Here is a 24,280-nt window from a genome sequence, read left to right on the forward strand (position 1 = left end):
GAGGGGTAGACCGAGAAAGACATGGGACGAGGTCATTAAGTGTGACCTCAGGGTTAAGGGACTGAACATGGAGGCTCCAAAGGATCGTGCAGCGTGGAGAGCCGCCATTAGGTGACCAAGGCCGACACATGCAAGCATGTTGGAACCTTTAAAAACGAAACGAAACGATATATATATATATATATATATATATATATATATATATATATATATATTCAGTTTATTTAGTCTTTCTTCGTAGCTTAGGTCCCTTAAGCTTGGTATCCATCTTGTAGCGGCCCTTTGAACTTTTTCAATCTATGTGTTTTTTGAGATGAGGACTCCATACTACTGATGCATATTCCAGGGTTGGTCTAATGAATGATGTTATTATCCTTCTTAGCATGTCTTCATTTATGTATGTGAATGCTATTCTCATATTTGCAAGCAGTGTATACATGTTCCGTTCCTTCTCGCTGATGTGGTCAGCCGGAGATAGTCTGTTACTGATAATCACACCTAGGTCCTTCTCTCTTTCTGATGTGTATAGGGTTTTATTTCCTAACTTATAATCCCAATCAGGACTTTTTCCACTTTTACCAAACTTGATTACATGACACTTGTCCACATTGAATTCCATTTGCCATGTATTACTCCATTCATGAAGTTTATTTAATTCTTCTTGTAGCTCTTTACAAGAGTCTGTGTTAGTAATTCTCCTTTGTATTTTTGCATCATCTGCAAACATATTCAGATAGCTCTCATTTCCAGTGTTACTGTTCATATCATTTATATACACTAAAAACATGATTGGTGCCAGCACTAAACCCTGTGGTACTCCACTAGTCACTTCTTTCCATAATGAGTAGTTTCCTTTTAGTACTGTTCTCATTTCTCTTTTTATGAGAAAATCTTGCATCCAACAAAACAGTTTGCGTCGAATTCCTCCTTGATGGTACAGTTTCCATAAAAGTCTTTGGTGTGGTACTGTGTCAAATGCTTTTTTGAAATCTAAATAGATACTGTCCACCCATCCTTCTCTTTCCTGTACTATGTTTGTTACTCTGTCATAGTTGCTCAACAGATTAGTAACACATGATCTTCCTTTTCTGAAACCAAACTGTCTTTCTGTTATCATACTGTGTTCTTCTAGATGATTTACCCAAGCTTTTCTTATAAGCTTTTCTAATACCTTGCTTACAACACTGGTCAGTGATACTGGTCGGTAGTTGAGTGGATTCTGTCTATTTCCTTTCTTGAATAAGGGGACAATATTTGCTTTCTTCCAAATATCAGGTAGTTTACCTTGACTCAAGGATTTCTTGAAAATTAAAAATAATGGTTTACTTAACTCCTTTGCACTTTCTCGTAGTACCCAACATGAAATTTCATCAGGACCACTTGCTTTTCCTCTGTCTAATTTACTTAACTCCTCCTGTATTACTTTTTCTGCTATTTGTATATCTGGTAGTATGTGTGGACATGCATGTTCCACATAGTCCCTCTCAAAATTTTTTTCTTCTGTAAAAACTAATTGGAAATTCTTATTTAGTGCTTCACAAATATCTTTCTCTTGAGTATAAGTGATTCCCTCGTCCGTAATGGATTGTATTATATCTTTTACTTTGGTTTTGCTTCTGATGTAGCTGTAAAACAGCTTTGGTTGATCACTAATTTTATTTATTATATCATCCTCAAACTGTTTTTGGGCTTCCCTCCTTATTCTTGTATAATCGTTTCTTGCCTGTTTGTAATTATTATACGCCCTTTCACTATTGTGTCTCCTGTATCTATTCCACAACAAATCTCTTCTTTCTTTTGATTTTTTACATCCTGTATTGAACCATTTCTGTATTTCCTTATCTGCTTCTTTGTGCTGTGGGATGTACTTCTGGAGTCCTATTTCATAAAATTCACAAAATTTTTTATGTACAGCATTTAAATCTTGTCCTCTAAGCTCATTTTCCCAATCAACTTCTAAGAAATACTTCTTTAAGTCTTGATAATTTCCCTTTTTATAGTTTAGGCTCTTTTTGTAACTTTCATTGCTGTTAACTATGTCATATGCTATCCTGAAGTTGTAATTTAGTACTGCATGATCGCTTTTGCCAAGTGGAGGGTGATATATTAAAACTGTCAATATCATTTTCTTGCCTAGTAAATATTAGATCTACCATTGAAGGTACACCGTCCTCTTTTTCTGGTGGTTTCCCTCACATGTTGCGTTCGGAAAAACTCTTGCACGAGATCCAGGAGCTTTTGGTCCCAACAGCTTTCTTGGCTAATTATATCTAGAGTATTCCAGTTTATATTTGTATTAAAATCTCCAGTTAGTGTAATTCTTTCCGATTTCTCTTCCATTTTATGTAGTAATGATCTTATACTCTGAGTTGTACTCTCTGCCAGGTCCTCATATTCGTCTCTTTCCCATGTGTTTGATCTGGGTGGCATGTACAAATTGGCTACAATTACTTTCCCTTCAGATGTGTTGATCTCTACTGCAATCAGTTCTACTTGTGATGGTACATCTAGTTTTATTCCTTGACTTTTAGATTTTTCTTAGTTAATATTATAATTCCTCCTCCTTTTTTTAAATTTCTGTCTCTTCTCCATATATTGTATTCCTCTAAGTTTAGTATGTCATTGGATATCCTTGGTGTTAATTTTGTTTCAGTTATGCATATTATTTGTGGTTCATTTTCTCTGACATAATCAGTCATCTCTAGTAATTTAGGTACCAATCCATCCACATTTGAGTACATCAACTTTATCATATTGTTTATATACTTGTCATAACATGGTTCTACTACCTTCCTCCTTTTTATTCCCTCCTGTTTGTGTACCACTTTCGTACCTGCAATCCTATTACTTTGTAAAAAAAAAAAAAAAATGTGTTCTTCTCCACTTCTGATCTTCCCTCATTTTTTGTTTTTGCTTCCTCCCTTTTTTCTTTCAGTAATTCCAGTTCCTCTTGTGTTAGGCATCTTTTTATCCATACATTTTTGAACTCCTCTTTTTCCATAAGATTCTTTGCATTTTTTAGTATCTCCTCCACAGTGTTTACAATCTGGAAAGTCACCTTTAGAGGTCTTGTCTTGCTTTTCTCGTATTTCCCCAACCTTTTGTGTTCCTCTATGTCTTTACTACAGATTTCCTCTGATACTTCTTTCAGGAAGCTCATTACATTGCCATCTCCTTTTTGTTTCTTGTGATCTTGTTTTTTTACTTCTTCCTCTTCTATACCAGTGATTACTATAGATTTGTTTATCTCTACTGAATCTCTGACTAACTTTGGATTGTTTTGGATTATTCTCTTCACTTCCTTTTTAATGCTTTTTTCCTCCACCCTTGTTTCTAAGTCTTTCTTTACTTTCACCATTTCAGCATACGTGGTTTCCACATCATTTTTGTAGCTTTGCACAGCTTCATTCACCTGTGTTATCTTCTCCTCAGTATCACTGCTCTGGTCTATCAGACTGCTTACTTGCCTAATTGTCTCTGTATCATTTTTGAACTCTTCCATAATACTCTCGTGATTGACTACTGTACTTGCCATTTCACTCATTTTCTTCCTAAGTGTAATCAATTCCACTGTTAGTTCACTGATGGTTGTGTCTTTTTCTATTTCTTCCTTTTGCAAGTGCATCTGCTTCTTTATTTCATCAATTTCATTTTTGAAAGCCATTTCCAGTTTGTGTACACGTTCAACCAGTCTATTGTGAGTCTCCACTTCAACCAGTTCTTGGTAGAAATCATCATCTTGCTTTCTACCTTTATCCCTTTTCTTTTCCAAATTTGCTTTACTAAAGTATGTGTCCATTTTGCAATACTAAAAGCACAGAGTACATGTACTTACATTCCCCGTGCAGCTGTAGTCTAAACAAACCTCAGCTGACTGAGCGCATTCTTTCTCCTCTCGGTTCTCTTTTCTGTTTGAACAAGTCTTGTTTAAACTTCTTATTTTTTTTCTTTTAATAATGAAAAATCATTTAGTGCGTGTGTGTGTGTGCGTTAATATTTCCAAAGCTTTTGACAGAGTGTAGTACCATTCCCTGCTATCCAAACTCCTTTGCTATGGACTAACGTCCTTTGTTCCTCTGCTTTTCACATATCTCAGTGACAGAAAACTGAGAGTAAAAGTGGATGATGTATATTCCAATTTCCACTCAGTTAATGCTGGCATGCCACGGGGATCAGTTCTGGCGCCAACCCTGTTCCTGGTTCATATTAATGATCTCTTATCTGTCACCCACAATCCCATTCATTCATATGCAGATGACTCAACACTTCACACTTCATTCACACTAAACACCCATTTACATTGTCTAATATCTGTAACTCTCAACTCAGTACAGCCATCTCCATAAATCAAGATTTTTTAAAGATCAGTGAATGACGACACAATAACATTGTCTCATTTGATGCTAATAACACCAAACAACAATTTACTAATAGACAGATATTGCCGGGTTCGTGTATTACCTTCAGTGCTACTAATATTCCCATCTCCAAAAGTATTGAAATTCTCGGTGTCTCACTTAACAATGCCCTCAGCTGGACCTCTGATGTCAGATCAGATGCTAAAACTGCCTCAAAGAAACGTGGATTATTGTACAGAGTCCGTAACTTCTTCACTGACGAGCAGTTAGCTATAATTTATAAGAGCCATGAGTGCTCTCAGTTTGAATATTGCTCACCCTTGTGGAATGGATGTGGAGAGGTTGCACTAAAACAACTAGACAAAATTCAGAACATATAAATAAACTACCTACCTCCCCTACAAGTAAGAAGGAATGTTGCCTCCCTTGCATTATTTTACAGACATTTTTATGGCAAATGCTCAGACGAAATTGCGTCCATTGTGCCACCTCTCCATGCTTTCCCTCGTGCTACATGGGCATCTGGTAGCACTCATGACTAGAATGTCACACAGCCATATTGCAGAACTTCTGTCTATCAGAATTCTTTTATTCCCCGAACTGCATCTCTCTGGAACTCGCTTCCCCAGAGTTGTTTCCCCCCAAACTTCAACCTACAGCTGTTCAAGTCCAACTGTTACAGATATTTTATAAGTGGGCCAGTAATCTGGTGTATGGATTATTTTTTTTTTAATTTGTTTTTCCTTCCTCTGTGCTGTTATTTAATATATATATATATATATATATATATATATATATAGTCAAGTCGCCTAAGGCGTGGCTAATTGGTTCTGGACCGAACCTGTGCCATAGAAAACCGCTCCATACAAATAACTGAACCTATTGGAAAAATGCAATTTGGTTCTGGACGTTCACCCAAAGTTCCCCTTTTCACCCCACTTTTCCCTATTTTTCCCTCTCTTTACACACGCACACAATCAAGCAGTCAAACAAAAATGACAACCCACCTTAATCACTTCCTGTGTCGGTCAAAGTCGTCTCCAAGACCAAAGCAAACACTATCACACTAATACAGGCAGTGTTACTCACGTACAGTAAATCGTTGCAACAGCACAATAATCAAACTTGCATAACATTGGCCTGGTGCTACATGATGTATACAGTAGTACAATGCTTAGCTGAGAGGTGACGATAGCAGGGGGGCACACGTGAACGAGTGGAAAAGACTGGACTTTGAAGGGGTGGCAGGACTGCAACTGAACCAAAACAATGCTCTTCACGCCGGGGCCACCATCTTGCCTGAGACAAGCGACGGTCGCCTTGCGTGTGCCTGGCCGTAGGTATGGCATCCGTGCCATAGGTATTTTATGCGTGTGGTTCGTTTCTGGGGGGTCTGGCACCTTGCCGTGTCATAGAAAACCGTGCCATAGAAGCACGTGCCATTGGCGACTTGACTGTATGTATATATATATATATATATATATATATATATATATATATATATATATATATATATATATAAATAGACAGATATAGATAGATAGATATACACATTTGAGTTTTACGACGTATCTCTTTTTTTTTTTTTTTTTTTTGATAAGGACTAAGGCGTTGCCCCTGGGTAGAGGATTTTGGTTTTGGAGTGTGTTGCACTTTATAACCGGATGCCTTTCCTGATGGCTATCAATGACCCATGGGTGGACTCGAACCTCTGACCCTTCGGTCAGAGCACTCTGAGCCACGGCTGCTACAACCAGGTAGGTGACAGGAGAGCACTACCTCTCCCAGCAAGGCAGCTTATCCGGGCGTGGCGCTAACTCACGACTCTTAAGTCTCGAGTCAGGTGCTCTGACACTGTACAGTATAACTGCCTGTGGGAAAAGTCTGAGTGCTTGAAACTTATTTAGGTGGCCAGCTCTTTACTGACCTGACCAAAGTGTTTGCTATATCACTAGCTTATTGTTTCTGACACGTGCATATTGTGTATTAATGAATTCTTCCATAGGCATACAGGGACTGAAGGTATTCAGGGGAGGGAGGGATCCTTGTAAGCTTGTGGTCTTCTGCTGAATAAGACATACAAAACTGAAAAAACACTTACGAAAATGTGCATACCTTAGAAAAAACAATCTGTTAATAGTATTTCATTACACCGGGACAAATGAATTATAAAACATAAACTTTTAAAAGTTGGTAAATAATAATACTTTGCAAATAATAAAATGGCTCCCATATGGCCATTCTGGTACACATAATCTCTCATATTTCATTTGCTATCTGTGAGGATCAAGTGAACCTGAACTGTACTGAATGAGGTAACAGGAGCATGAACAAGAGGATCTCTCCTGCCCTTACACCCATGGATTCTTCCACTGGCAACAGCTAATTGAAAATTATGTATAACATGTTTATATAAGTGTACTGTAGTTTCATGTTTCATGCAGTCACACAGGAAATGAATAGTGCAAATCCTTGTGTAGTCACAGAAAACCAAGTCATTTTGTCCACTGTGATACCCCTGACTTGCTGCTGCCTCGTCCTGCGGTATTGGTTCACCACAAGACAGTTGCCATTCAAGAGCCTTTATAACAGCTGTGTACTGTAGCCATGGTGCCCTAACTTGGGTAGCTCCTCTGTCATAACGTTCACACCAGGGGGTCATAATCTCACTGGTTAAGGAAGCTCCCTAGTACCTCATCCTTATTTCTGTATCCGGTGTGGTAAGGTATCCATGTATGGTAGTGCAGTTGTTAGAGCGTGCTACGTGCTATGGTTTGAGTCCAAGTAGTCAGTTATAAACCCACCATGTAAATGCTGTCAGGGGCATAGGTCAGTCTCCTGCCCATTGATGTTCTGAACTAATGGTAGCCAAGCCTCAGGCCCTTATGCTCTGAAGGGAGCAAACGTGGGTATGACAGTTACGTTACTTTTTATTTATTCATTTTTTTTTATGTGTCCGACTCTGGGCATAGGCTTCACAGTTTGCTATCAAGGCCCAGCAGTCCTCCTACATACTATACACCTCTACATGTCACCACTTCGGCGCTAACCCACCGTCCATATTGAATACATGCTAGGGCTGTCTCATACAGGACTGGTGTACTGTATTGGTATTAGCGAGGGTATTTTTACATGTCGGCGGGTTTTCTGGTAGATCAGTAAAGCCTGGTATAATGAAATTCAAATCCTTAAACTGTTCCCTGCCCCAGTCGGGATTCGAACCTGGGTCCGTTAGGACTGCAAGCCATCTCTCTACCTACTGAGTCACCGCCTCCCCCTATTACCCAGTATGTTTTTATGAAAAAGATAACACGAGAAATCAGTAAGCTGTAATTTGGCAAATAATAGAGAAATAGTATTTGTGGTAGGAGGTGGCGGTCACCATCCACTCACTTGATGTAGTGCTGCTCTCAGGTGTCTGCCCTCTCCTTTCCTCCGTCTTTCTTTCCTTCCATCCTCTTCTGTCTTTCCTCGTCCTTCTGCCTACGGGTGACTTTACACTTCCTCTTCTGTCTTTCGTTCCTTCAGTCTTTCCTCTTCCTTCTGCCTCTCACACTGAGTGACAAGCCAAATGGTTTCCTGTACAACAGGAAACCATTTACTACGCTGGGTGGTAACCATATAACCAAGTTATGGCGTCTGGTGGTTTAGTGGGTAATTAACCCATTCACTGCGTCAGAGTTTGTTTACATATACATCCCGTGTCGGCAGTTTTCAAATATTCAGGAAAAAATATTAGAAAAAAAAATATTGTCAAAAGATAGGGAAAAAAATCCCGAGTTCAACGGTAAATAACACAATATAGCAAACAAAAAAAATACCTCTGAAACATGTCCGTGAAGTAATAGATATTACCTATGCGGTGGTGCCAGGCGAACGATGTTATAATCGCAATGCTTATCTGATCGCAAGATTCACACTGACGGTGTCAGCTGTATTACAAGTCAGACCCGATCCTCATCGGACCCAAAGGCGATCGTTATCGTGATTGTTGATCGGGATAGTGGAAGTGGTATTGCAAGTCATCCCGACGCACATCAAAACACGCGCTCTCCCGACGATGCGCACACCAAGGTTAATCGATCGGGAAAACCACACCATAACTTTACCCCCCGAAGGTGATCGTACTTGATAGACCGACAACATCCCAAATAATGTTATCTAACTGAGTCATTAAAGGATCAAGTTTGTAATCCTCTGCGAGGCTCCTTTCATTGTATGTGTAGAGTTTCATGGATTTCAGTTTGTTTTATGTTTGGTCTCTGATCTGCACACTGCTCGTAAGCACAGGAGACAGTGCGGTTGGACCTTTAGGAGACGATGATCCAACAGGAACATCCGTCAAATCATTAGCAGTAGAATTCATATTTAGTTAGGAAGATTGTGACAAATATTCTCACCTCCCTGTCTCATAGTTTGTGGTGAGATGCAATTTTTTTGCCACTTTAATCAATATATTCTGTGGAGTGCGATGGTCCGCACCGTCTAAGACGGCATCTCGTGGCGTGAGCAATAGATCATCAGCGTGAGCAATAGGTCATCAAAAGTAATACTTCAACTTTATCTAGCATTAGTAAGGCCACATATAGACCACGCCGTGCAATTTTGGTGTCCTTACTATAGAATGGATATAAATTTGTTAGAAAATGTACAGAGACGAATGACAAAAACGATACATGATGTTTAGAACCTGTCATATGAAGACAGATTAAAAAGACTAAACCTGCAGTCACTAGAGAGGCGTAGAGTTAGGGGAGACTTAACTGAGATGAGATGGAATAAGCTACCTAATAAAGCAGCTGCTGCCTCCTCCATTGAGAATTTCAAGCAAAGGCTAGATAAGCTTATGACAAACAAGGGGTGGGTATAGAAAAAATCTTATAACCAGTACTAATTCATTCTTTTTCCTTTCCAGGTTGCACTATGCATGTCTCTTTTTCTACTTGCATACTTTCCTATCAAATGCCCACACCAGTTTTTTTGTACTGCGTGGTATTCTTTCTGACTTTTTCCTGCCAGCTTCAGCTGGAAGGTTTGGAGGGCGGGGGAAAGCCTTCTTCTTTGCTATAATTATCTCATTCTGGTAGTTCAGTTACTCTTCTAGGAGATGCCTAGCATGGGGCAGCAGGCCTACTGTAGTTATCTTCTCTTCTTATGTTCCTATATCTGCAAGGCCTTCCCCTATCCAGCACTCGGGGACGCGCGAGGTAGCAGTGATCTTCCTCTTGAGACCCTTAGTCTTGCAGTAAAAGTAGTAGTAGCGTTGTGATGAACAGCATCATTACCACACACACCACAAAGCCAGTCAGGAGACAGGACGTGTGTGCTGGGCAATCCCCAGGTCCTGTCCTCCCCACTTACTATTTTTTAATCAGCCCATACCCCACTGACCGGGCTAATGTATGGCCCGGCCTGCACTATATGTGCAGGAAATCTTCGAACGAACGAAGCATCATTATTATTCGAAACGTTTCGAAGACAATATCATCAGTGGATATACAAATTTAAAAGACAACAATCAAGGACAGAATTCTATGAATCGGAATAGACTGACCTCATCACTGCCAAATCTGTCTTGACTCGCAGAATCTATCTATCTATCTATACATACATATATATATATATATATATATATATATATATATATATATATATATATATATATATATATATATATATATTGTTACATAGCCTATGATTTCATCATCCTTTGTGTAATTTTAACGCACAGTTGCTGCATGTTTGATCACGAGCGTGTTCTGCCTCAGTCCCCCCCTTCTACCGTTATAGTAGAGTAAGTCGTCCTTTCTGTTATTCAGTGCGGGATTGTCGACCGTTTGTCCCCATCGCTTCATTTGCGCGTCCTTATTACAAGTTGTATCAGGCTCTGCTGGCCCCTATATAATGAGCTCAGTCTCTGCATCATTGCCACTTAGATCTGCTCCTCATTTTGTTCACATCTCTGTCCTCCCCTGTACAGATATTATTATTGTGAGTGCTCAAGAAGTCTCCAACCATCTAGCAGCTGTGTGTAATTTGAGTATAACTGTTGTATTTTTTCTTGTACTGTATAGCATAAGTTTAATTTGTAGGCCTAGTGAAGTTTTTGTAATTCGTGTGGGGTTCTTTATGTCAGTCTTTTTTGATAATAGTTTGTATCTGTAATTATTTATCTGGCATTCACTGAGTATTATCTGGTATCTCATTTTATCAGGGCTGACTTAGATAAAATTTACTCTTGCTAATTTCGTGTTAATAGAGGCTATTGCAGTTAACCATATATTTAACCTGTTTATTTGCTATTACATTATCCTTATGAGTCCTGAATGTTTTGTTGTTAATTTAAGCATTAAACTTTAACTTGTAATTTAACTAACTCTTTTGTTTTGAACCTGGAACTTTACGGGACAGTAGTGACTCTTCGTATTCTCACTTAAAGTGTACATTATCTTTCTCTGTTCCGTAACATAAATTTGGCGACCTCATATCAGGATATTCAGGATATTATCATAAGGATATTGTTTGATATTTTGTGACTGTGATATATTCATGATGGCTACTATTTCTACACTTGATGAAGCCAAAGATTTTTTGTCAAATGTGCAAACAGTGTGTGATATAGAAAACAGAACAAAGAATGAACTTAAGCTTGTCGCTCAACAATTGGGAATTGCAGTTCACTCTCATCATTCTAAAGATCAAATTGTTGGCATGATTAATAAAAGCTTGTTTAATGTAACTCCTCCAAATGAGCAAACGCAGATTGAATTAGCTAAGTTACAGCTAGCTCTGCAGGAGGCTCGTGCTAAAGAAGCTGAATTTCAGGCAAATGCTAAGGAGGCGGAATCTCAGGCTCGGATTCAGGAGGCACAGATACAGGCACAAGTTGAACTTGCTAGGATTCAGGCAGACCATGAGTATCGCATGAAACAAGGTGGAACTGGATCATCTAGCTCTGATGATTTTGATGTGGCTAAAAATGTTAAACTTGTCCCTCCTTTTAATGAATCTGATTTAACAAAGTATTTTCAGTTGTTTGAGAGGGTAGCTACAGGTTTTAATTGGCCTAAGGAGTATTGGCCAGTACTCCTTCAAACTGTTCTCACCGGTAAAGCTCAAGTAACTTATGCATCTTTGCCTCAGGATCAGTCTGATAATTATGATGTAGTTAAGAGCTTGATTCTTAAGGCCTATGAGCTTATTCCTGAAGCCTATAGAGTAAAATTTAGGACAACTTACAAGCAGATAAGCAATCCCATGTTGAGTATGCAAAAATCAAAGAAGATCTGTTAGAGCAGTGGTTAAATTCTAAGAATGTGGATTCTGATTTCGGTAAATTTAAGCAGATGATTTTGCTGGAGGATTTCAAAAGGTGTATTTATAATGATGTAAGCCTATATCTTGATGAGAAAAGAACAGATAATTTGTCTGATGCTGCAGTTTTAGCTGATGAGTATGTTCTCACTCACAAGAGATATTCTAAAGAAAATGGGAAAGCTGAGAGTAAGTACGTTGCCTCTACTCAGAGTACAGGTAACAGGAAAGAGAATAAGGATGATGTTTCTCAGGAAGTAAATACCAGCTTCACCTCTAGATTTCAGAAAAGTAAATGTACTTATTGTAGTAAGCTTGGTCATACTACGGAGAGATGTTTCAGGAGACAGCGTGATGTGAACAAAAGGAGTCTTTAAATATTCAGTCAATTGGTCTAGTGTCCACTCTTGAGAGTTCCCAGAATTCTTTAACTGAGTTAACTGAACCTGCTTTGAGGGTAACTTAAATTCTCATGATGGAGCTCCTCTTTTGAGCAGTAACGTGGGTGACACTCTCAAGAGTTCATGTGCTAATTTCCTGTCTGAAGGTTTTGTCAGTCCTCTGGACAGTAATGACAGGAAATCAGTTAAAATATATCGTGATACAGGTGCTTATGCCAATCCCTTATGCTGACCAGTGTTCTAGGCTCTAATTTTAATTCCTCTGATGAAACTGTAATCTTACAAGGTGTAGGGAATAATTACTTCTCTGTTCCTCTGTGCAGAGTGAATTTAGAGTCTGGTTTTGTTAATGGTTCCGTTATGGTTGGGTTGGTTGAGACACTCCCAATGTCAGGTGTAACTTTCTTACTTGGAAATGATATTGGTGGAAGTCAAGTGTGTCCAGCTCCTCAGTTGTCTAGTGAGCCAGTGGCTGCGTCCCAGGATTGTGATGTCCCTGATGTGTTCCCTGCATGTGCTGTCACTAGGGCTAAGTCTAAAGTTACTGGTGATTTAGAGGATAATGATGATGATGATGTTATCCTAGCTGACACTTTTCTTGCTAATTTGGACCACTCACCAGATGAGGCAGTACCCCGTAGTGTTGATAAATTTGTCTCGTCAAGAGTTGGTTGGGTTGAGTTGCAGGTTGCTGACCCTGAGTTGAAAGGTCTAGCTAACTCTGCTTGCAGTGAGGAAGAGTCAGCTGGTGCTTCTACTTGTTATTATGTAAAGTCAGGAGTACTTATGAGGAAGTGGAGACCCCCAACAGCATCAGCCGACTGTGAATGGGAGGTTGTACATCAAGTTGTCATCCCTCGTGTTTGTAGGCAGGATATCATTCGAGTGGCTCATGATTCCAGTTTGGCAGGACACCTTGGAGTGAGGAAGACTGTGGCACGCATTTTGAAACACTTCTACTGGCCAGGTATCTTCAGGGATGTTTCCTGGTATTGTAAGTCTTGTCACACCTGTCAAGTTGTGGGGAAGTGTAATCAGACCGAAAGGTTGCACCTCTAGTTCCCATTCCTCCTTTTGAGGCGCCTTTCACCCGTGTGTTGGTGGATATTGTGGGCCCTCTTCCTAAGACTTCTTCAGGATTTTCTTATGTGTTGACCATGATTGATATGGCTACTCGTTATCCTGAAGCCATTCCACTTAGAAATATCTCAGCAAAGAACGTGGTTAAGGAAATGCTAGGGTTCTTCACAAAGTTTGGTCTGCCCAAGGAGGTACAGTCAGACCGGGGAAGTAATTTCATATCAAATGTTTTCAAGCAGTCTCTGAAAGAGTTGGGCATCACCCAGATCACGTCTTCAGCTTACCATCCCCAGACCCAAGGAGCGTTGGAGAGATATCATCTAACACTCAAATCGATGCTCAAGAAATACTGTTTGGAACATCAGAAAGACTGGGATAAAGGTCTTCCATTCGTTGTGTTTGCTGCAAGAGAATCTCCAAATGAATCACTGGGCTTCTCACCTTTTGAACTACTGTTTGGCCATGAAGTAAGAGGACCTTAAGTTACTCAAGGAATGCTGGCTGTCGGAGGAAGATGACGTCAACCTGCTGGAGTATGTGATGAAGTTCAAAGAACGGCTGTCCACTGCTTTACAGCTGGCGAGAGAGAATTTAGGAGCTGCTCAGGAGAAGATGAAGACTTGGTATGACAAGAAGTCCAGGTTACGCCACTTTCAGCCAGGAGATCAGGTTTTGATTCTGCTACCAGTTCATGGGCAACCTCTTCAAGCCAAGTTTAGTGGCCCTTATTTCGTGGAGAAGAAACTCAGTGATGTCAGCTATGTCATCGCCACACCAGATCGTAGAAAGAGCAAGCAACTATGTCACATCAACATGCTAAAGTTATATCACAAGCGGGATGAAAATAATCCAGTCTGCACTGTAGCTGTTCCACCCGAGTCTGCAAGTGAAGCTCTCCCATGCAGTATGAGCCTGAGTGATAGTTTGGGGAAGAATCCTGATATCATGAATGATCTCCAGACTAAGCTTTCTCATCTACCACCCAAGGAAAGGCAGGAGTTTTCGGCATTACTGCAGGAGTACCCGCAAGTGTTCCGTGCCACTCCAGGAAGAACCACTGTGTTGATGCATGATGTCGATGTTGGAGACGCAAAGCCAATTAAATTGCCTCCTTACCGTGTGAACCCAGTGAAAGTTCCTCTCATCAGAAGGAGCTTGGCTACCTGTTGGACCACAAGATGATTGAGCCCTGTCAGAGCGAGTGGAGTTCTCCTGTCACTCTGGTCCCTAAGCCAGGTGGGTCACAGAGGCTTTGCATCGACTACAGACGTGTTAATCAGATAACCAAAACAGACACTTACCCTCTCCCTCGTGTGGAAGATTGCATAGACAAGATCGGAAAGGCTAGGTACATAAGTAAGTTTGATTTGTTAAAGGGATACTGGCAAGTACCTATGACTGAACGTGCTAGGGAGATCTCATGTTTTGTAACACTAGGAAAGGCTTTTGCATGTTCTGTAATGCCGTATGGTATGAAGAATGCACCAGCCACATTTCAGAAGCTCATGAATGTTGTAACAGAGGGTTTGGCAGGGTGTGTTGTTTATATTGATGATGTATTAATCTTCAGTGACAACTGGAAAGATCATCTATGCCATGTCAGTAAATTTCTTGACCGTTTAGTTCAGGCTAATCTTGTAGCTAATTTATCAAAGTGTGAGTTTGGTCAAGCTAAAGTTCAGTACCTTGGGTATGTAATTGGTGATGGACATGTTGCACCACCAGGAGCTAAGGTTCAGGTTATAAGTGATCTTCCCAGACCTAAAGTAGGAAAGAGCTACAAAGATTTTTGGGAATGGTAGGTTATTACAGGAGATTTGTTCTTAACTTTTCTATTCTTGTATCACCACTTACAGACCTACTGAAAAAGGGAGTTGAATTTGTCTGGACCGATAACTGTGAATCCTCTTTCAACAAACTTAAAGCTATTCTATTAAGTCAGCCAGTGCTCGCTTACTCCAAATTTTGCTAAGCCTTTTAAGATGGCTGTTGATGCAAGTGATACAGGAGCTGGGGCTGTTTTGCTGCAAGAGGATGATCAGGGTATTGAACATCCTGTATCTTATTACAGTAAGAAGTTCACTCCACCTCAAAAGAACTACTCAACTATTGAGAAAGAGCTTTTGGCCTTGATTTTGGGTTTACAGCATTTTTCATTTTATTTGTGTTCTGGTTTTGACCCCATAGTCATTTATACCGATCATAACCCACTGAAATTCCTTAGTAAGTTTAAAGATAAAAATCAGAGATTGACAAGATGGAGTCTACTTCTTCAGGAGTATTCATTAGACATACAACATGTCAAGGGGAAAGAAAATGTTATTGCAGATTGCTTATCCAGACTTTAGACAGATTGTTTTAGAGTAATAAGAAATTTCCTTTGTAAATTTCTTTTTCTTTGTGGGGAGGTGTTACATAGCCTATGATTTCATCATCCTTTGTGTAATTTTAACGCACAGTTGCTGCATGTTTGATCACGAGCGTGTTCTGCCTCAGTCCCCCCCTTCTACCGTTATAGTAAAGTCGTCCTTTCTGTTATTCAGTGCGGGATTGTCGACCGTTTGTCCCCATCGCTTCATTTGCGCGTCCTTATTACAAGTTGTATCAGGCTCTGCTGGCCCCTATATAATGAGCTCAGTCTCTGCATCATTGCCACTTAGATCTGCTCCTCATTTTGTTCACATCTCTGTCCTCCCCTGTACAGATATTATTATTGTGAGTGCTCAAGAAGTCTCCAACCATCTAGCAGCTGTGTGTAATTTGAGTATAACTGTTGTATTTTTTCTTGTACTGTATAGCATAAGTTTAATTTGTAGGCCTAGTGAAGTTTTTGTAATTCGTGTGGGGTTCTTTATGTCAGTCTTTTTTGATAATAGTTTGTATCTGTAATTATTTATCTGGCATTCACTGAGTATTATCTGGTATCTCATTTTATCAGGGCTGACTTAGATAAAATTTACTCTTGCTAATTTCGTGTTAATAGAGGCTATTGCAGTTAACCATATATTTAACCTGTTTATTTGCTATTACATTATCCTTATGAGTCCTGAATGTTTTGTTGTTAATTTAAGCATTAAACTTTAACTTGTAATTTTACCTAACTCTTTTGTTTTGAACCTGGAACTTTACGGGACAGTAGTGACTCTTCGTATTCTCACTTAAAGTGTACATTATCTTTCTCTGTTCCGTAACATAAATTTGGCGACCTCATATCAGGATATTCAGGATATTATCATAAGGATATTGTTTGATATTTTGTGACTGTGATATATTCATGATGGCTACTATTTCTACACTTGATGAAGCCAAAGATTTTTTGTCAAATGTGCAAACAGTGTGTGATATAGAAAACAGAACAAAGAATGAACTTAAGCTTGTCGCTCAACAATTGGGAATTGCAGTTCACTCTCATCATTCTAAAGATCAAATTGTTGGCATGATTAATAAAAGCTTGTTTAATGTAACTCCTCCAAATGAGCAAACGCAGATTGAATTAGCTAAGTTACAGCTAGCTGTGCAGGAGAGCTCGTGCTAAAGAAGCTGAATTTCAGGCAAATGCTAAGGAGGCGGAATCTCAGGCTCGGATTCAGGAGGCACAGATACAGGCACAAGTTGAACTTGCTAGGATTCAGGCAGACCATGAGTATCGCATGAAACAAGGTGGAACTGGATCATCTAGCTCTGATGATTTTGATGTGGCTAAAAATGTTAAACTTGTCCCTCCTTTTAATGAATCTGATTTAACAAAGTATTTTCAGTTGTTTGAGAGGGTAGCTACAGGTTTTAATTGGCCTAAGGAGTATTGGCCAGTACTCCTTCAAACTGTTCTCACCGGTAAAGCTCAAGTAACTTATGCATCTTTGCCTCAGGATCAGTCTGATAATTATGATGTAGTTAAGAGCTTGATTCTTAAGGCCTATGAGCTTATTCCTGAAGCCTATAGAGTAAAATTTAGGACAACTTACAAGCAAGATAAGCAATCCCATGTTGAGTATGCAAAAATCAAAGAAGATCTGTTAGAGCAGTGGTTAAATTCTAAGAATGTGGATTCTGATTTCGGTAAATTTAAGCAGATGATTTTGCTGGAGGATTTCAAAAGGTGTATTTATAATGATGTAAGCCTATATCTTGATGAGAAAAGAACAGATAATTTGTCTGATGCTGCAGTTTTAGCTGATGAGTATGTTCTCACTCACAAGAGATATTCTAAAGAAAAAGGGAAAGCTGAGAGTAAGTACGTTGCCTCTACTCAGAGTACAGGTAACAGGAAAGAGAATAAGGATGATGTTTCTCAGGAAGTAAATACCAGCTTCACCTCTAGATTTCAGAAAAGTAAATGTACTTATTGTAGTAAGCTTGGTCATACTACGGAGAGATGTTTCAGGAGACAGCGTGATGTGAACAAAAAGGAGTCTTTAAATATTCAGTCAATTGGTCTAGTGTCCACTCTTGAGAGTTCCCAGAATTCTTTAACTGAGTTAACTGAACCTGCTTTGAGGGGTAACTTAAATTCTCATGATGGAGCTCCTCTTTTGAGCAGTAACGTGGGTGACACTCTCAAGAGTTCATGTGCTAATTTCCTGTCTGAAGGTTTTGTCAGTCCTCTGGACAGTAATGACAGAAATCAGTTAAAATATATCGTGATACAGGTGCTTGCCAATCCCTTATGCTGACCAGTGTTCTAGGCTCTAATTTTAATTCCTCTGATGAAACTGTAATCTTACAAGGTGTAGGGAATAATTACTTCTCTGTTCCTCTGTGCAGAGTGAATTTAGAGTCTGGTTTTGTTAATGGTTCCGTTATGGTTGGGTTGGTTGAGACACTCCCAATGTCAGGTGTAACTTTCTTACTTGGAAATGATATTGGTGGAAGTCAAGTGTGTCCAGCTCCTCAGTTGTCTAGTGAGCCAGTGGCTGCGTCCCAGGATTGTGATGTCCCTGATGTGTTCCCTGCATGTGCTGTCACTAGGGCTAAGTCTAAAGTTACTGGTGATTTAGAGGATAATGATGATGATGATGTTATCCTAGCTGACACTTTTCTTGCTAATTTGGACCACTCACCAGATGAGGCAGTACCCCGTAGTGTTGATAATTTGTCTCGTCAAGAGTTGGTTGAGTTGCAGGTTGCTGACCCTGAGTTGAAAGGTCTAGCTAACTCTGCTTGCAGTGAGGAAGAGTCAGCTGGTGCTTCTACTTGTTATTATGTAAAGTCAGGAGTACTTATGAGGAAGTGGAGACCCCCAACAGCATCAGCCGACTGTGAATGGGAGGTTGTACATCAAGTTGTCATCCCTCGTGTTTGTAGGCAGGATATCATTCGAGTGGCTCATGATTCCAGTTTGGCAGGACACCTTGGAGTGAGGAAGACTGTGGCACGCATTTTGAAACACTTCTACTGGCCAGGTATCTTCAGGGATGTTTCCTGGTATTGTAAGTCTTGTCACACCTGTCAAGTTGTGGGGAAGTGTAATCAGACCGAAAAGGTTGCACCTCTAGTTCCCATTCCTCCTTTTGAGGCGCCTTTCACCCGTGTGTTGGTGGATATTGTGGGCCCTCTTCCTAAGACTTCTTCAGGATTTTCTTATGTGTTGACCATGATTGATATGGCTACTCGTTATCCTGAAGCCATTCCACATAGAAATATCTCAGCAAAGAACGTGGTTAAGGAAATGCTAGGGTTCTTCACAAAGTTTGGTCTGCCCAAGGAGGTACAGTCAGACCGGGGAAGTAATTTCATATCAAATGTTTTCAAGCAGTCTCTGAAAGAGTTGGGCATCACCCAGATCACGTCTTCAGCTTACCATCCCCAGACCCAAGGAGCGTTGGAGAGATATCATCTAACACTCAAATCGATGCTCAAGAAATACTGTTTGGAACATCAGAAAGACTGGGATAAGGTCTTCCATTCGTTGTGTTTGCTGCAAGAGAATCTCCAAATGAATCACTGGGCTTCTCACCTTTTGAACTACTGTTTGGCCATGAAGTAAGAGGACCCCTTAAGTTACTCAAGGAATGCTGGCTGTCGGAGGAAGATGACGTCAACCTGCTGGAGTATGTGATGAAGTTCAAAGAACGGCTGTCCACTGCTTTACAGCTGGCGAGAAGAATTTAGGAGCTGCTCAGGAGAAGATGAAGACTTGGTATGACAAGAAGTCCAGGTTACGCCACTTTCAGCCAGGAGATCAGGTTTTGATTCTGCTACCAGTTCATGGGCAACCTCTTCAAGCCAAGTTTAGTGGCCCTTATTTCGTGGAGAAGAAACTCAGTGATGTCAGCTATGTCATCGCCACACCAGATCGTAGAAAGAGCAAGCAACTATGTCACATCAACATGCTAAAGTTATATCACAAGCGGGATGAAAATAATCCAGTCTGCACTGTAGCTGTTCCACCCGAGTCTGCAAGTGAAGCTCTCCCATGCAGTATGAGCCTGAGTGATAGTTTGGGGAAGAATCCTGATATCATGAATGATCTCCAGACTAAGCTTTCTCATCTACCACCCAAGGAAAGGCAGGAGTTTTCGGCATTACTGCAGGAGTACCCGCAAGTGTTCCGTGCCACTCAGGAAGAACCACTGTGTTGATGCATGATGTCGATGTTGGAGACGCAAAGCCAATTAAATTGCCTCCTTACCGTGTGAACCCAGTGAAAGTTCCTCTCATCCAGAAGGAGCTTGGCTACCTGTTGGACCACAAGATGATTGAGCCCTGTCAGAGCGAGTGGAGTTCTCCTGTCACTCTGGTCCCTAAGCCAGGTGGGTCACAGAGGCTTTGCATCGACTACAGACGTGTTAATCAGATAACCAAAACAGACACTTACCCTCTCCCTCGTGTGGAAGATTGCATAGACAAGATCGGAAAGGCTAGGTACATAAGTAAGTTTGATTTGTTAAAGGGATACTGGCAAGTACCTATGACTGAACGTGCTAGGGAGATCTCATGTTTTGTAACACTAGGAAAGGCTTTTGCATGTTCTGTAATGCCGTATGGTATGAAGAATGCACCAGCCACATTTCAGAAGCTCATGAATGTTGTAACAGAGAGGGTTTGGCAGGGTGTGTTGTTTATATTGATGATGTATTAATCTTCAGTGACAACTGGAAAGATCATCTATGCCATGTCAGTAAATTTCTTGACCGTTTAGTTCAGGCTAATCTTGTAGCTAATTTATCAAAGTGTGAGTTTGGTCAAGCTAAAGTTCAGTACCTTGGGTATGTAATTGGTGATGGACATGTTGCACCACCAGGAGCTAAGGTTCAGGTTATAAGTGATCTTCCCAGTCCTAAAAGTAGGAAAGAGCTACAAAGATTTTTGGGAATGGTAGGTTATTACAGGAGATTTGTTCTTAACTTTTCTATTCTTGTATCACCACTTACAGACCTACTGAAAAGGGAGTTGAATTTGTCTGGACCGATAACTGTGAATCCTCTTTCAACAAACTTAAAGCTATTCTATTAAGTCAGCCAGTGCTCGCTACTCCAAATTTTGCTAAGCCTTTTAAGATGGCTGTTGATGCAAGTGATACAGGAGCTGGGGCTGTTTTGCTGCAAGAGGATGATCAGGGTATTGAACATCCTGTATCTTATTACAGTAGAAGTTCACTCCACCTCAAAAGAACTACTCAACTATTGAGAAAGAGCTTTTGGCCTTGATTTTGGGTTTACAGCATTTTTCATTTTATTTGTGTTCTGGTTTTGACCCCATAGTCATTTATACCGATCATAACCCACTGAAATTCCTTAGTAAGTTTAAAGATAAAAATCAGAGATTGACAAGATGGAGTCTACTTCTTCAGGAGTATTCATTAGACATACAACATGTCAAGGGGAAAGAAAATGTTATTGCAGATTGCTTATCCAGACTTTAGACAGATTGTTTTAGAGTAATAAGAAATTTCCTTTGTAAATTTCTTTTTCTTTGTGGGGAGGTGTTACATAGCCTATGATTTCATCATCCTTTGTGTAATTTTAACGCACAGTTGCTGCATGTTTGATCACGAGCGTGTTCTGCCTCACTCCCACCCTTCTAACGGTATAGTAGAGGAAGTCGTCCTTTCTGTTATTCAGTGCGGGATTGTCGACCGTTTGTCCCCATCAACTTCATTTGCGCGTCCTTATTACAAGTTGTATCAGGCTCTGCTGGCCCCTATATAATGAGCTCAGTCTCTGCATCATTGCCACTTAGATCTGCTCCTCATTTTGTTCACATCTCTTTCCTCCCCTGTACAGATATTATTATTGTGAGTGCTCAAGAAGTCTCCAACCATCTAGCAGCTGTGTGTAATTTGAGTATAACTGTTGTATTTTTTCTTGTACTGTATAGCATAAGTTTAATTTGTAGGCCTAGTGAAGTTTTTGTAATTCGTGTGGGGTTCTTTATGTCAGTCATTTTTGATAATAGTTTGTATCTGTAATTATTTATCTGGCATTCACTGAGTATTATCTGGTATCTCATTTTATCAGGGCTGACTTAGATAAAATTTACTCTTGCTAATTTCGTGTTAATAGAGGCTATTGCAGTTAACCATATATTTAACCTGTTTATTTGCTATTACATTATCCTTATGAGTCCTGAATGTTTTGTTGTTAATTTAAGCATTAAACTTTAACTTGTAATTTTACCTAACTCTTTTGTTTTGAACCTGGAACTTTACGGGACAGTAGTGACTCTTCGTATTCTCACTTAAAGTGTACATTATCTTTCTCTGTTCCGTAACAGTATATATATATATATATATATATATATATATATATATATATATATATATATATATATATATATATATATATATGGTCTGGTTAGTACTTGGATGGGTGACTGCCTGGGAACACCAGATGCTGTTGGCATAACTTTCTCTCTACGTGTCAAGTGGGGTTGGTGGAGGATTAGTGCCCCTCCCTGTAAAAACAATTAACTCTAAGCCCTTGGCCACCCCGTTTGGGATACATGGCGTCTGGCAATGAATGAATGAAAGAATATATATATATATATATATAAATAAATATATATATATATATATATATATATATATATATATATATATATATATATACATACAGCGTCCCAGATGGAAAGGGCATAACCCTGTGAAATGACACATCAACGATTTCCAAGTAAAAAGTGCCATATTAATATATTTCCAAATCTCAGTCACTACAAGTTGCACTTACTGATGACCTTGAGTGTGAATTATGAGAGACCACATTCGTAAACACAGTATTCGTAGAGTTGATCCGATTTGGTTGAAATTGGATCCATGCTCATACAGTATTATTATTATTATTTTTTTTTCTTGTAATCCACACATTACCATCTCTCAAAGTTACGCCCTTTCCGCACGGGACACGTTGTATATACAAAATAACCACAGGACACATGAAAGTACAAACAATTGTACTGTACTTTCGTGTTGTTTTCCATTCTCAGACAGGGTCATTCTATTCTCCACCTCACATGCATTTCGTCTACCCTCTCCACCCAACCATCCCTCCCGATACCTCTCACCATCTCTTGTCTTCCATTCACTCTCCTCTTCTTAGCATTCCCTCTATATCCCCTCTTTCTCACTCACCTCTTTTCACCCCCTTGTCTTCCTTCCTTCCTTCTACTCATTCAGTATAACCCCCCCACCCCAACACACACGCTCCTGGGAAAGTTTACACTCCCAAATCTCTCTCTCTCTCTCTCTCTCTCTTCTAAATACACGCACACGGGTGTATAGTGACAATATTTGGTATGTGTTAGTGTGTGTGTGTGTGTGTGTGTGTGTGTGTGAGAGAGAGAGAGAGAGAGAGAGAGAGAGAGAGAGAGAGAGAGAGAGAGAGAGAGAGAGACTTTCTTCCCTAAATTGACATTTTCAATAGTACTATTTCCTTACGGAATTCCTTAAGCGTCACAATTTTCGTAAGGACGTTGTTATGATCTTGTCTGCTTTTTTTTATATTTTTTTTTCAGCAACAAGTGTTCATTTCTTGTGAGGTATACAGGGTGGTCCGTAAATAGCACTCCAGTAGTAACTATCCTGAAAGTATCTTGTGTGTTGTGGGAACGGCCAAATTTGCTGGTGTGGGCGTAGGTGTGGAAGTGAGAGTTTGACTGTGCAGTGTATTTTATATGCTGTACAAAGCTCTTCTTTAAGCTGTATTAACAGCAACAGAAGGCATATACAGAAGTGAATATTGTTGGGAAAACATTCAAACTTTTCAACTGTTTCAAAATAAATAAAGATGGGAAATGAAAGACACGCTACTTTTCTGTAGCGATTTTGTATATTTTTTCTTACGTTTATACTAAATGGAAGGTTTAGAGAGAGAGAGAAAAAAAAAAGGCCCGCGTGGGAAAGCAGATATCTGCGCGTACATTTGCCAGAAATTCTACCATAGAGGAAGCCAGCCAGAATGTCCCAGCACTAGAACTTGACTCTCCCGACATTGTTCCACTTAAAATACAGACAAGACACGTGAAATCCATCCTAGACAATTTACCTACCAACAAAGCTCCAGGCCCAGATGGAATGCTGCCAATTGTTTTGAAAAAGTGTTCCCCAGAACTTGCCTCTGTTCTTGCAAAAATATTCGGACTATGCATACGTACTTCTTCATTCCCTAATTCATGGAAAGAAGCCAATATCCACCCAATGCCAAATAAAGGAAGTTCCTCTGACCCTTCTGATTACAGACCAATAGCTGTCACATCTTATTTTGGTAAGGTTTTTGAAACTGTAATAAGCACGTAGTTAAACATCATGAATCCAACAACTTTCTTAATGATAGACAATATGGTTTTCGGCAAGAAAGATCCACCATTGACATACTCAGTCTCCTGACTCATACCATCCATCAATCAGTTGACCTACATGGTGAAACTAATGCAGCAGCCCTGGATATTTCTAAAGCTTTCGACAGTGTGTGGCACCGTTCCCTGTTGCCCAAACTCCCTTGCTACGGACTAAACTCTTTTGTTCCTTTGATTTCCTCATATCTCAGCAATAGAAGAATAAAAGTAGATGATGTATATTCCACTTTCCACTCAGTTAACGCCGACGTGCCGCAGGGATCAGTTCTGACACCAACCCTGTTCCTCGTTCATATTAATGATCTCTTATCTGTCACCCACAATCCCATCCATTCA

Source organism: Coenobita brevimanus, chromosome 29 (assembly GCF_032717465.1).
Source record: "Coenobita brevimanus isolate Jiangsu-jjx chromosome 29, ASM3271746v2, whole genome shotgun sequence".
Lineage (NCBI taxonomy): Eukaryota > Metazoa > Arthropoda > Malacostraca > Decapoda > Coenobitidae > Coenobita > Coenobita brevimanus.